Source organism: Mus musculus, chromosome 8, assembly GCF_000001635.26.
Source record: "Mus musculus strain C57BL/6J chromosome 8, GRCm38.p6 C57BL/6J".
NCBI lineage: Eukaryota > Metazoa > Chordata > Mammalia > Rodentia > Muridae > Mus > Mus musculus.
In genome coordinates, this window is record NC_000074.6 from 53918619 (window position 1) to 53933139 (window position 14521).

Genomic DNA, 14521 nt, shown 5'->3' on the forward strand with positions numbered 1-14521 from the left:
TGCCCAGAAAGTCACATACTACAGGTCCTTCTGCACCAAGAGTACTTCAGATTTGAAAGATGTAATGTCCATACATCAAAGCTGTTTTGTTGTTGAATGTCCACAAGAAAGTACTTTGTGGAAAAAAAAAAAAAAGAAAGAAAGAAAAACTAAAACTAAAAAGCAAAACTGTAGGCAGCAGATGCCTAAAAGATGGCGCCGGTTTCCAGTATACCGTGGCCATAAACAACACCACTAACCCAAATCTGGCACCAACCCCTCCCAAGCTGGTGCATGCTAATTAAGTGTCAACAGGCCGACCAATCCCAGGAGGACACATAGCCCCCCCCCCCCCCCCCCCCAGTGCTGGGGTGTATATAAGCAGACCTCCCTGGATGCCCGGGGTTCCGTAGCAGCATGGAGGCATTCCTGCAATAAAGTTGTTGAGAAGAATCCGACCGTGTTGTGTCTTCCTTGACGGACGAGGTGGGCGCAACACAAAACAAAACTGGTTTAAAATATTTTGCACCTCATCACTAGTAGAGATGAAGAATGCTAACAACACATTTTAGCATATTTTTACACTTTCCCAATTGTCACTTGACAGATGCACTCAAGAATCCATGAAGCCTGAATAACTATAATTCTGCAACATAAAAATAAATTCTGTTGGGCTTATAATAAATTTTAGTATCAATAAACATAGCAGGAAGAGAATAAATCCTCAGCTGAGCCCTGTTACTGAATCGCATGCACGGCTCTGTAGGATTTACCAAAATTCCTTAGAAAATGGACTGAATAAAACTAATTACTGTTTTTAGTAAAACAAACTCTATGAAAGATAGTATTCCAATAGCAGCGATTTCCTTCCCTCAGAAATCCTGGAAGATTTTTTTAAAGCAGAGTAATAGCAGGTATGCTTTTAAAACTCATCTTTAAGAATCCTATTCTTGCTAGATGGTTCCCTATAAACAGCGTTAGCTTTAAAGGCCTTCTGGGTGCTTTCTTTTAAATTTGTGAGTTAGAGTAAATTCGAGAGTTTGGAGAAACTTAGGGACTGGAGATGAATTAAATTTACAAAGGTTTCTTCTGACATTTCCAGCTTTTCCTGATCCTTTTCCCATCTCTGTTGTTACCAGCATTTCCCAGCCAGTTGCAGAGTTCTTCCTCCTCCTCATCAAATCCTGACCATTGGATTTTAAGACAGTGCCACTTCACATTCATTTGTATTCAATGAACAAAGCATTTAAGAAAAGACCAACATTTTTTTTTTTTTTTTTTTTTTTTGGTTTTTCGAGACTCTCTGTATAGCCCTAGCTGTCCTGGAACTCACTTTGTAGACCAGGCTGGCCTCGAACTCAGAAATTTGCCTGTCTCTGCCTCCCAAGTGCTAGGATTAAAGGCGTGCGCCCCCACCGCCCGGCTCCAACATTTTTTTAAGAGTAACTTTTCTCCAACCTTACCTTCCTCATCTACCCAAAGATAAAATAAATTTATCTTTGACGTTAATTGCCTTAAGAGTAAAACTTTAGATTTTTTTTTACAGCCTTCAAAATGATCCTGGATTTGTTTTTTAAGTTCTCCAATCTTAAATCTATCTAAAACTTAAATAAGTGATCCAGAAGGAGTGGCATTAGAACTTGTAATCTTAGTTTGAAGCCAACCTTGGCCATCATGAATTAGGGGAAGATTATAGAAAGCATGCACAGGAGGGCTTGGAGAGAGGAAAAGAAAGAGAAAATGCTATAATTATATGATAGTATCAAAAATAAAAATGTTCATCTGTTTAAGGAAGAACCATTTGTCATAAATCAGTACATGTCTAGAGAATCAAGAAGTGTAGAAACAGCAGTCATTGAACTATTTTCTTGCAAACTTTGACTAGATTTTCATGTTTTCCATTTCCATGCTCAAGGCTGGACCAGGCAACCTGGAAGGAGGAAAAGAGACCCAAAAGCAGCCAAAAGAATCAGAAACATCAAAGTAACTTTTTAGCCCACTACAATTAAAATCAGGGTTTCCTACAGTTCCCACAATCAAGACAATTGGTACATTCATTTATTTCAAATAATTTAGCTTTCCAGCTCATAGTATTTGATCATTATTCCAGTTAATATGTTAAAAACTAACTTTGTTCTCAAATTAACTCTTGGCTTTTAAGGGCTTTATATCACTTGTCACTAGGCTTTATATTATAGACCCAAACTGTGTGACAGCAGAAGAAAAGATAGTGCTCTCCTCCTGCTGTGTCTTCTTGCCAGGAGATTCACAAACCAGCCCTCCCCAATATTAGAAGGGGATGCTGCTATAGTGTATGGTGATCCTTACCCTGGGACCCTAAGTCATGATGCAACAGATAATAAACATTCACTGAAAAGGTTTTTAAAAAAATCTATCATATGACTCTCAAATATCTTATTTTACAATAGGAACTGGCATCTATAAAGTGTTCAAATGTATTATAGTTCAAAAGCAATGTAAGCATTTTTAATTGTAGTCGTTTACGTCACATAGCCTTGTGTGAAAACTAATGGACATAATGGTAGGAATACATTATCTAATCAATGAATACTCAGTTATGGTTGGATGGAAGAAAATGATAGGATATGTGCTGCACAGTAGATAAACTATACACAATGATAATTTACTGCACATTCTAAATATCACGAAGAGTATTTTAACACATTCATCACAAATGCCAAAAACATGAAGAGATTGCTGTGTTTAACCTAATTTAAACATATAGTCTGAATATATGTTGGAATACCACACGTTAATATAAATATATTACTTACAGGTATTTATTACTTATTAAACAATTTAAATTTCAAATACTGCCTAGTATGGGTCTTCCTTCACTGCTTCTTCTCAGACTCTTTAATTTTAACGTGCTTTGAATTATATTGAGATTGTATTAATTGATGGATAGTATTAACATCTAAGTGTTGCATATCACATAAGAATCGTTAATGCCTTAGGGATTGAATCATGATTATGAAATGATTTTCTTATTTATTTATATAAATAAAATACCTGGAGTTGGATATTTTAACATTGCCGAATAGGAGGTTAAGAACTTTTTAAAAAGGTAATATTCCACTCTACAGAGAATTTTAACTTATTGACCAAGGGAGTCCAGAAGATTCATAAAAAAAATATGAGCTATTGAACAAACAAACAAAATATTAAAATATCTTCTATTCAAAGTTTATAATTTTTGTGTGAAATAATTGTTTGTATAGAAAGAAGCTTATTGTCTCCAGGAAAGCTTCATTGGCACTGGAAATGATGCTTCTTGAATATTCTACCAGAAAACTTAACATACTTATTTTTCTCCAAATATACAGAGAAAGAAGCACTCTTACACTTTTTAGGGAAAACTACTAGCTGCACAATGAAGTCAGCTGACATAGTATTAGAAACTGATTCTCACATGGTCTGCACCCTTCTCTTGGTTTTTGCAACTGTAGGATTACATGCATACATATCAGTACTCAGGATATGTCTATCTAGAGGGCAGGTCTGTTTTCCCAGCTTACAGAGGCTATAACATTTAATTTTTAAAAAACAGTATCCCTGCTTCAGGTTTACTAACACAATTACTCCCCTTGAGAGTGTTTGGAGGAAGTCTTACTATAATGCAGTTACCGCAGGAGCAAAGGTTCAGAACAAGTGGGGAGATTAAGAAAAGATTTTAAAGTTGCTTTTTACAATGATATTTTAGTAGCAGACAGGGGACAGAACAGGTAGCAGAGGCTACTTTTGACATGGCATAAATAAAACTTCATGTCTGCCTGCAGTGGCTGAGGGAAGGGGCAATTGTAGCAGCAGTGGGAAGCGATTACTTTGCCTGAGATGCAGAGAAACAGAAGACTTTCAGCTACTAGAGTCTGTTGGGTCAGCTGCCAAAATTAGAACCACATAACTGTATCCCGTGGAAGTGGCAACCATGGAAATGGCTCAAGTTAACATCCCAGGAGGGGAGAAGATAACAGAAGCGATTCTCACTTTCACTCCCCTGCCATACACTGTGTAAAAACATCCACTAGGCAGCATTTGCCTTCATCCTCGGGAGATGTTTTTCCTTTACTTTCTACATCATTCACATTCTTTCTTTTTTTTTGGGGGGGGGGGACTTCTCTATTATTTCAGTTGATATGTATTTAAGTGTGCAGATGTAGTTTATTGAAGTCTAACATTAGTTAATATTCTTTACCCTTTCCCAAAACAGCACATTTTCAACTCTCCTGCCTTTAGTGTTATTTTTAAAATGATTTTTCTGTCCTTTCATACTTCAGACAACATTGGTGCTGCTCTCTGCACTGTAGAGATAACAGGAAAGCACATGCTCACTGCATTGCACAGAGTCTTCTGGATCCTCCTCTGTTCTTTCACTGTCCTCTTGATCCTGTAAAGAGGGGGACATCAGTATCCCCATCACAGAATGGGGAAAACAAGAGAAAATAATTTAACTAGTTTACTTATGTTCACACCAGCTAAGTGACTGATTATCAAGAAAGTCAGTGTTGAGAGTTAGAATATAGTGTTCCAAAGCCTTGACCTACGAATGCTTTTCCATATATTTGCAATATCTTAGCCTGCTTGTACAGAGCAATTCATCCTACCAGTCTCCCTCATTCTTTGTCTCTCTATAAAATTTTTTGCATGTGGACTTTTCATCAGAAACCTCAGTTTTAATTAGTTTCAAATGTCTGGTTTCCTTTTTTCTTGAAAGAGACAATTTTTGTTTGTTATAAATTACAGGTTGCTATCTTTCAACATGTCAAAGATGTCTCATTATGTCCAAGATTTTGTTGCATACACAGAAGTGAGTTACTCATCTATTTATCATTGTTTTGTTAATAATTATAATTTTGCTTTGAATACTTTAAACATTGCCTTTGTCTTTGGTGTATTATAATCCACTACCAAAGGTTTACACTTAGATTTAGTTTACAGATATTTTTTGTGTCTTTGATGATAAGGAGTCTCGCCAGTGAGAACACACACACAGGACACACATGGGTTCTTCTGCAGCAAGCTTTAATGCATCTCGAGAGAAAGATGATCAGCTTCTGGGGAGGAGGCCCAGAACATAGGAAACTCGGTCCTTAAATAGACCACAAGAGCGGTTGGAGACGTTTTTCACTCTGACTGGCTGCTCACTATCAGCCCAGATGACGCCATGGGACAGGCAGGGCACAAGGAATGGAAAAATACCCCAGCACATGCGCAGACTAATTGTTTACCAGTTAGAACACCGGATATCAGCGTCATCTTGTAATGGCAATTGCAAGGGCGGCTCCTCACAAGTTTTGATTTATTTTGATGCTGAATTCATCATTTTTAAATTATTGGGCTTCTTGGATCTTCATTCGATCTCTTCAGAGTTGTGAAAAAATTCTTTCTATCATGCTTCTTTCCCTGTACATTCTGTCTTAGCCTTCTCCATATTACAATTCTCTATCATTCATTTCATTCTTTTGTTACACTTTAGGAATGCTAAATGTGTTCTTTGGTTTAAGTTTAATAAAAATTCTTATATTTTACCTCCTTGGATTTCTTTTATTTTCTCTCAATCTTTTTGTTCTTAATTATTATTCTAATGTTTCTTATACAATTATAGAATATCTATGAAATATGTCAGTGCTTGTTTTAAAGTCTAGTTCTTTCATTTTTGGTGCTGTTTGTGATATCTGATTTGTTTTGTGACTGTGTTTTAAATTTTACTAGGCTGTGCTCAATTTGCCCTGAAGCTTTCTTTGGGTGTTTATGTACATGTTTATTTGTGTGTCTGCACAGGCTGGAGGTTGATGAGGAATATCTTCTTCAGTTGCTTTCTTCTTTAATTTTAGAGATATTGAGCCCAGACTCTCACTTGCAATGTCCACGGGTCCTTCTCTTTTCACTTCCTATCTAGCTCTGGGATAGCAAGACTGCATTCTGTGCTCAGCTTTTTATGTGAGTGGTAGGTATTTAAAACTGGGTCTTCATGTTTGAGCAAGAAGATACTTTACAGACTGACCAATTTCACATCTGACTTGAGACTTGCTTCTTATTGTGCCCTGAGGTCTAAGATGTTCTCCAGAGCACAATCTATATTTCTTCTGCTAAGTACTGTTCACAAGGAAGCAGTCAATGAGATAGCTTTAGTTTGCATGTAACACTCAGGTAGTGTGAACTCATCTGCCAAGAGCTTGATTCTTATGTGTTATCAAGGGAATTTGTTTCCTGTCCTGTTCAATAGAAACATCATGGGGGAAGCCTGTCTTTTTATTCTTCCCTTCTTTGTTTTGATGGGAAAATGAAATTATTTTTAAGTTCTCCTTACTCTCTGGTTGTAGCCCCTATAAAATACCAAGGTTAATGGATAGTGATACTTCTAGGAAAAAAATGATAAAATATGTGATGACTAGTGTTCAATTCCTTTGGTTTATACAAAATCAACTTAAAGTTTCTTTGTGTTCATAAAGTCATCCTGATCTTAGTGTACCTTACTTTCATCCTAAAATACAGATAGAATTAGAAAATATTTTTCATTTAAAACAGAAAATTCACATTAAGGACATTATGTTCCAGAATATTCTATAGTGTTGCCAAGAATAGAAAAGTGTTGCATTTCCTGTAGATTATACTAGGACACATTACATCATAGCCAAGGGAACTTAAACCAGTTTATGTTTCAAAGTCAATTGTTTCTTTTTTCTATTTACCTTATAACAGGCCTGCTCTTATTTGAATGAGAGTCGGTACACACTGTACACATTCTGAAGTTATTGGAAGAACTCTCCATTGACCTGTCTATTTGTCTGCTCATTTACTCATGTTAAGAGAACTAAACACAACCCATCCATTCTAGTCAAATAACTGGATACAGTTTGAGCTCTAAGCTTTGTTTTAGGATTTCCCCAAAAAAGAAAACATGTAGATAAGAAAAGTGGTAATTTTTGGTTTCTTTGGAGACTCAGTTGTGCCATGTGATATTTTCCTGGAAGCTATCTTATGAAAGAATGTTTTGTTGAAGCAGACACATGAGAGGATGTTTGGCTCTGAAGCAGACACATCCGAGGGGATGTTCGCTGAGAACAGACATGTGGTATTTTCCTGGAAGCTGTCTGTTGAAAAGACATCTGATGTTTTGCTGGAATAGATGCTTGAGAGGACACATAATCTTTGGAAAGAGTATAAGTATAATCCAAGAGATAGTAGACGACTCTCTGGCATTGGATCACCTTGTTTCCTTTACAAATCTTCAATTGTTGTGATTTTGTAGAGAGAAATGAACCAAAGAACTTCTTCTTGCTGCTTTAGTGGACTCATGCCCATAGTGGAGCCTCATAGGTTTTGTGTATCTAGCCACTGCTGCTGATTCAATAGGACTAAATTTCTGAAAATAAAGATTGGAATCACCCCCAAAGAATTACTTCTAAACAAGTCCACATCCCCTTTGTCATAGTAACAATCTTCTTTCCCTACCTTTGGTCAGTAGACTATAAGGAATGTTGAAGAACCCTTGTTAAAGTAGATTTTGGAAAATATAAGCCTACAGATGAGTGCAGTGTTTGGCTTAAAATGTCACTCCATATTTAGATTTTATAAATGAATCTCAATCCTAATAAGCACTAAGAATTTAATACACCTAGAACCAGACACATATTACTAATATAGAATTTTTATAGCTATTGATTTTTCTGGTCACATTTTTATTAAGAATTATATGCCTTTTGTATATTTATTTCAAAAACACATCTAATTTATCAACTTTTCCTAAATGCTCTCTCAATAAAGTACCTCTTTATTATTTCCATCTATAATATCAATTCAGTCTCAGATTATTCCTACTGGTAAACACAGTAGAATGCTCTTACATGACTCTTACATGTCCGTTTTCTGCCACTATAATGAAATACCTGGTATGATTAACTGACCATGGGAAAAGGTTAACTTAGCTTACAGTTCTTGAGGTGCAAGTCTAAAAAATTGGGTAGGCTTATCTCTTGAAACCTCTGATAGGGGTGCCACTTGGCAATGGAGAGTATCTCATGACAGAGCAAATGGCTTACCAAGCCTGTAAAACAGATGTACCACTTTGGGAACATAGCTTTTCATGCACAGGATTTTTGTTTTTGATTTTGTTTTTAACATATAAACTATACTATATATATTCAAATTCATGTATAAACTGGGAAGAGGCAGAGAAATCTATACATCCTTAAGGTGATAAGAAATTATTCTTCACAAAAGCAGTTCTACAGCCAGTAACTTCCCTAATACCTATCTGTCTCATGTAGCCTGGAGTTTTGGCATCTAATGGACAAAAAGTAATTTAGAATCAAAACAACTTTGAATTTTTATTTCCAAAATGAACACGAACCCTAGAATGTGTTGTTTGGGAAAAACATAAACTAGGAGAAAAAATAAACAAAAGCTGCTGCCAACCAAGTGCCAAGGTAAAAATCAATAAGATAGGCTTCAATACACTAAAGATTACAAAGTCTCCTCTTCTATTCTTATAGCTTGCTTTCAGGTGGGGCTGCAGTTCAGAAGTCAAAGGTTTACAATCTTGAAGTACACTTCCTTGAGGTATAAAATCTTTGGGCAACTTACATATATTCTTGTTGTTATAGCTTTCTCATTAGAACAGTGACTAAAGAGAGTATGAGATTCTGATGAGTCTAAATCTAGTGCTATGTATTCATAACAGTTAACTGTATACAGCACATGGTATCACAGTCTTCTCTTGTTGCTGTGACAAAATATCCAAAGACAGTTTCCAAGGAGATAGAGTTCAAAGCTCACAGGTCAATTGTGTCCAGCTCACAGTTCAAGGTTCCACCATGGCATGACAACCGAGGCATCAGGAACTTGCAACCACTCACTTGGTCATACAGCAGTCACAATCAGGAAGCAGAAGGCAATGAATACACATGTTTAGCTGACTCTCTATAATCTCATGCTGTCTGGAACCCCAGCCCTTGGAATGGTTCTACCCACTCTTAAGATGGGGTTTTCCAATTCAATTAACCTAATCAAAATAATCCCTTATAGACATTCTCTGATACTAATTTTAACAGGTGTAAATAGAGGTCTGTTTCTCAGATGATTCTAGATCCCGTCAAGTTGACAAGACAAACAATTACATATAGCATGCAAGTTAAAGAAGAATTGCTGTTATTATTATGCTCATTTAAGACACTATTATAAATTGGCTAAGAACCCAGATTACATGACTCAGTTACTTTATCTAATGACAGCCATGCAGTTGATATAAGATGATATATCTGAGATTATCTTTGGGTCTGTTAGTTAGGTTGAATTGATCTTTTCATGGTAGGCAAACTCAAAGATCTAAAGCTAATATTTGATGGAAACTAATTTCCTTACAATTTGTTAGGCAATGTGGTCAGAAAGCCTAAGGGTACCATGAGAGATGGCACTATTTTCTCTCTTTTCCATAGTTTCAAATATTTACCTGCAAGTTTGTTCTCCTACAGTTATGTAAGTAGCCTAGTCTTACAAACAAACAAACAAACAAACCAGACATCACAAAAGAACTTTTTTTCTCTAAACTATTTCAAATGTTTTGGCTTTAGTTTACACTATTTAATGTAATTATGATTATTATACAACCATTTTATATGCAATGGGAATCTTCTGCAACTTAGATGTAAATAACAGAATTTAACTTTCTGCTTTGGTTGCTACACAACCAAATCACTCTTTTAGGGACAGAGTGAGCAGTAGACATTTGTGAGAAATGTGCTAAGACAGCACTTCCTGATTTCATCATAGGTCTGTTGGTTATCTGAATCTCAAGATATTTTAGCCATTAATAAAATTCAGAGATTAAAAACTCTGAAACAGAGTTACTAATAACTTGAATAGTTGGGATTCCTTTTCTATAAAAAGATGAGTTAAAGTAATTTTATAATGTGAATTAGAACTAGAAAAAATAAGAAAAGATGGCATCTCAATATCTATGAATAATTATATAAATTAATATATAATGTAAAATGATTATACAAAAAGTATGTATATATATTACCGGCAAAAGATACAAAATAATTTATAGTATGCCAATTTAATTTATGAAGCACATATAATACCTCTCTGAATAAAGGAATATGTAATTGGCTTTTCAGCAAATCAGTGTTAAATGAATGCTTGTCTTCCTGATGTGCACTTGCCAGATGCTAACATCTCATTGGTAATTATGCTGGTGATGTTAGGGACCAGTAACTACACTTCTGAGAATATTACTGAGGTTCGATATTAGGAGCCTCAACTGACACTTCTGAATCTTTCAGCTAATACCTGTGTAATTTTGATAGTGATGTTTCTCTTGGTATGGAAAGGCCACTATCAAGTAGACAAAATCCCTGAGATAATTTCAGCTTTCCCTTGGGCTAATGATGTAAACCTTATTGTTTTAATTTTTAATTTATTTTTTAAATTAAATTAAAAGATAAATCTATTATTTTCCATTCCCTTTGGTCCTTCTAATCTCTCCTTTATATCCCCGATTGCTCCCTCTCAAGTTTATAGCATAGTTTTTTTTTCTTTAATCATGGGGCTCATCCTGGAGATTATTGCCTCCACACCCCCAGCACTATTTAGTTACTTCTACTTCTTTGCCTAGGGATGGAGCCCAGTGAGATTTCCATTTCACATTAGCACATCTATTGGTGTTATTCTGGTTCAGGGCTTGTTTAGACAGTCAAGGCATATTGTTGATCTATCTTGTTTGCAGTTTCCCTATGATTTCCAGGAGCAGTCTTCTAAATAATGACAGGGTGCCACATCTTTTAAAATTAGTAATAATTCATCACATTTCACTAATACATGGCTAATCTATCCACCTTCTTCAAATTAAATTTAATATTTTTAAAAATGTCTTAATTGAACAAAGATGAAGCTGAATGTATACTTTATATCAAATACATACAAATTCTGTAAATTGGAGAAGCAAGGCTAACCAGGCAGAAAACAGATGTGAAGAGCAAGTCATATATACAAAGCAAGTGTCATGGGAAGTGGTGAGGGAGGCAGAGGTAGAGACAGAGGCAGGCCAACCTACAGACCTGTGCTATGGCAATTTGCACTTGTTAGCTTCATTTTCCCCATCATGATGCTTAATAGCAGGTTTGTATACAGTTGTTTTTGCACTATAATAAATTATTTTTCAGTGCTTAACACTATGTCTATAGTACAGTAAGCACTCATAAAATCCAGAACAGAGTAAAATAAACTAAAAGTCAATTAATAGAAGACAGAGCGATTAATAGCAAGGAAGATAGATACTTTCGGGTGTGTAAATGAACGCATGAGCTTCTTCTGGATGTAATTTAATGATACACAGTAATTAGTAAAGAAAAATCATAATGGAAAATTTGGCATACCCAAAATTGTTGGCAATTATTCTACTATTTAAAAAAATAGAGGGCTGGGCAGAGGTGGTGAATGTCTTTAATCCCAGCACTTGGGAGGCAGAGGCAGGTGAATTTCTGAGTTCAAGGCCAGCCTGGTCTACAGAGTGAGTTCCAGGACAGACAGGGTTTCTACACAGAGAAACCCTGTCTCGAAAAACAAACAAACAAAAAATAGAATTATGGAATATCTGGTGATTTTATTTGAAACATTTCCACACTGATAAGTCCCAATCTTCATCATAAATATTTTTTCCTTGCTGTTTAAAAAAATATATCTTGCAACATGAACAGTGCCCACAGCAACCATTTTTCCTAAAGCTCTTCATGAACTACAACTTGGTGCTATTTGACTCTCTCTCTCTCTCTCTCTCTCTCTCTCTCTCTCTCTCTCTGTATGTCTGTGTGTTTAATTAAATAATACTTTGAGATAAACACACGAAGTCTTTGTGGTTGGTTGCTTATTAGGATTTAGGTTCCATATAAGCAGAGCTTGCCCGGCTACCTGATAAATTAGCTGTTCATGTGGGGAGGGGAGCTGTGAAAGATCATGACAGCACAACTAGGCAGGCCCTGGACATTTTCATCAAAAAATTTCCTCAGATGCCATCATGTGTTGAAAAGACAAATTTAAAATATTAAAAAGCTGAAATACTTTTATCCAAAAAAAAAAAAAAAAAAAAAAAAAAAAAAAAAAAAACCCTTAAAGCCAAACCGAAAGGAACAGTCCTCTGCCTCAACTTCCTTTTTTGAGGAATGTAAGTTTCAGTAAGAATGAGTTGGAGGGATGATTAAAATTAGCATGTGAAAGAAAGATTAGGACAGAAAAAGAAAACACCACTATCAGCTATTACTAAAGCTCAGAGGAGAGGGAGACAGACTTCTTATGTCTGTGGCTGTGTTTGCCAAAAGCTAATTAACGGGATTAAGCTGTGGGATTTCTTTTTCCCACTGGGCAAACTAAAACACTTAGAAAGACAGCCTATATCTAATCTTAAATTAGTCTTGTGCTGCCGTGTTTATGTCTAAACTTTAAAGCGCGTTTAAAATACATCAACAGAGTGAAAGCCATGGCATACCCTTAAATGACTATTCCAGATTGATAGCAGAGTAATTGAAAAGGCAAGGACATACTTGGAAAGTTGTTAGAATTAGATGAGAGACACTTCTGAAGCCACTGACTGTCTTACTAAGTTGTTCTTAAGTTTATTGTATCAAATATGCCTCAGCTTTAAGAAGGATAACAGAATTCTTTATCTTCATAGAACTGGCCAGTGAACTTCATCCATTCAATGCTGTTTTTTTATGCTAAGGAAGTGATTTAAAAAAAAATGAGTATTACAACATTGCACAGTACATTATAAATTCTGATTCTACTTTAATGTCCTATTTTTCCTAACATTTATCTTTATGTATGAGTGACATGTTTTAGAAGATCTGACAGTGTTCAATGAAGTGTGCAACATTGAAATTTCCATAATTTTAGTAGTTCAGGATATCCTCAACTCCCTCAAGAAATACCTGATATATTCAATCATGTGTATCTATAAAATTATTGGTATTAATTGGGGAACATATTTATGATAAGTTCTAATTATATGTAGTGATCATTTTAAGTAAGTTAGATTCAGAAATCTGCCATATATACTAAATGGGCAGACTTACTGATATAAAGTATTAACATCTACTTAATTATGTTACTGTACTGGCTGGTTTTGTGTGTCAACTTGACACAGCTGGAGTTATCACAGAGAAAGGAGCTTCAGTTGGGGAAATGCCTCCATGAGATCCAGCTGTAAGACATTTTCTCAATTAGTGATCAAGGGGGAGGGCCCCTTGTGGGTGGTACTATCTCTGGGCTGGTAGATTTAGGTTCTATAAGAAAGCAAGCTGAGCAAGCCAGTAGAGGAAAGCCAGTAAAGAACATCCCTCCATGGCCTCTGTATCAGCTCCTGCTTTCCGACCTGCTTGAGTTCCAGTCCTGACTTCCTTTGGTGATGAACAGCATTGTGGGAAGTGTAAGCTGAATAAATACTTTCCTCCCCAATTTACTTCTTGGTCATGATGTTTGTGGAGGGATAAAAACCCTAACTAAGACAGTTACTAAGAAATAAAATTAACTTCTTGGACTTGCTTTATTTTTATGTTTTAAAGATGTATATTTTATATTGTGACATTCTACTTAGTTCTTTCCTATTCAAAATAATGAATGAATAATAATTTATGTCAACTCTTAATTGTATATTATTGATATTTGGGTTGAACATTTTTTTGTTAGAGAGGGCCTGTGTTGTGCCTATAATAGACTTGACAAAATCATTGATTACTACCTATTGGATTTCCACACCAATTTCTTATATTAAAAAAAAACTAACTTAGATTTAATTTGTTCTTTGACCATTTCAAAGACATGTATTAGACAATCAGATTACATTCACTGCCAGGGCTTCCTTTTCTCAGTCCCACCCTTGCTAAAACCACCTCCTTTCAAGTCCCTTTCCAAATTCAAGTCATTTTGTCTTGTTTCATGACTCACTGAGTATTCCTGTGGCATTCTGTGTTACCATTGGTTGGTAACTGTCTAGTAGACCCTGGTGAGATCACAAGGTGAGCAGAAGATTGAAGAAAATAACTGTCGCCTTACATAAGACATAATGGCTGGTAGTTTAGAAGGGAGGACTACAACCCAGGAGATCCTTCCCAACATTGAATTGACTAATGGCAAGCACGCTCTTGTGCATGCCCCATGCAGTTCTCCTGAGTAACTATGAAATTATAATTGCAATATCTTTGTGATACCCTGAAATAATCATAGACCTTCTCCCTATCTTCTGACTCCCTATCTTTTATTTTTCTGCCTCTTCTTACATTATGTTTCCAGAAACTAAGAACTAGTACTATAAATGTCTTGTTTAGGGCCATGTGCTTAACAGTCACTTACTCTTAACACTTTGCCCAGCCACGAGTCTTCATTCACTGCCTACCTAGGAGCCATCTCTAAATAAGTGAGAGAGTAATATTTATCTGCAGGCATAAGCATCAATTTAGAAGGCAATATTCCTAACTTAATAGATTTTTTTTATTTTTTATTACATACTTTCCTCAATTACATTTCC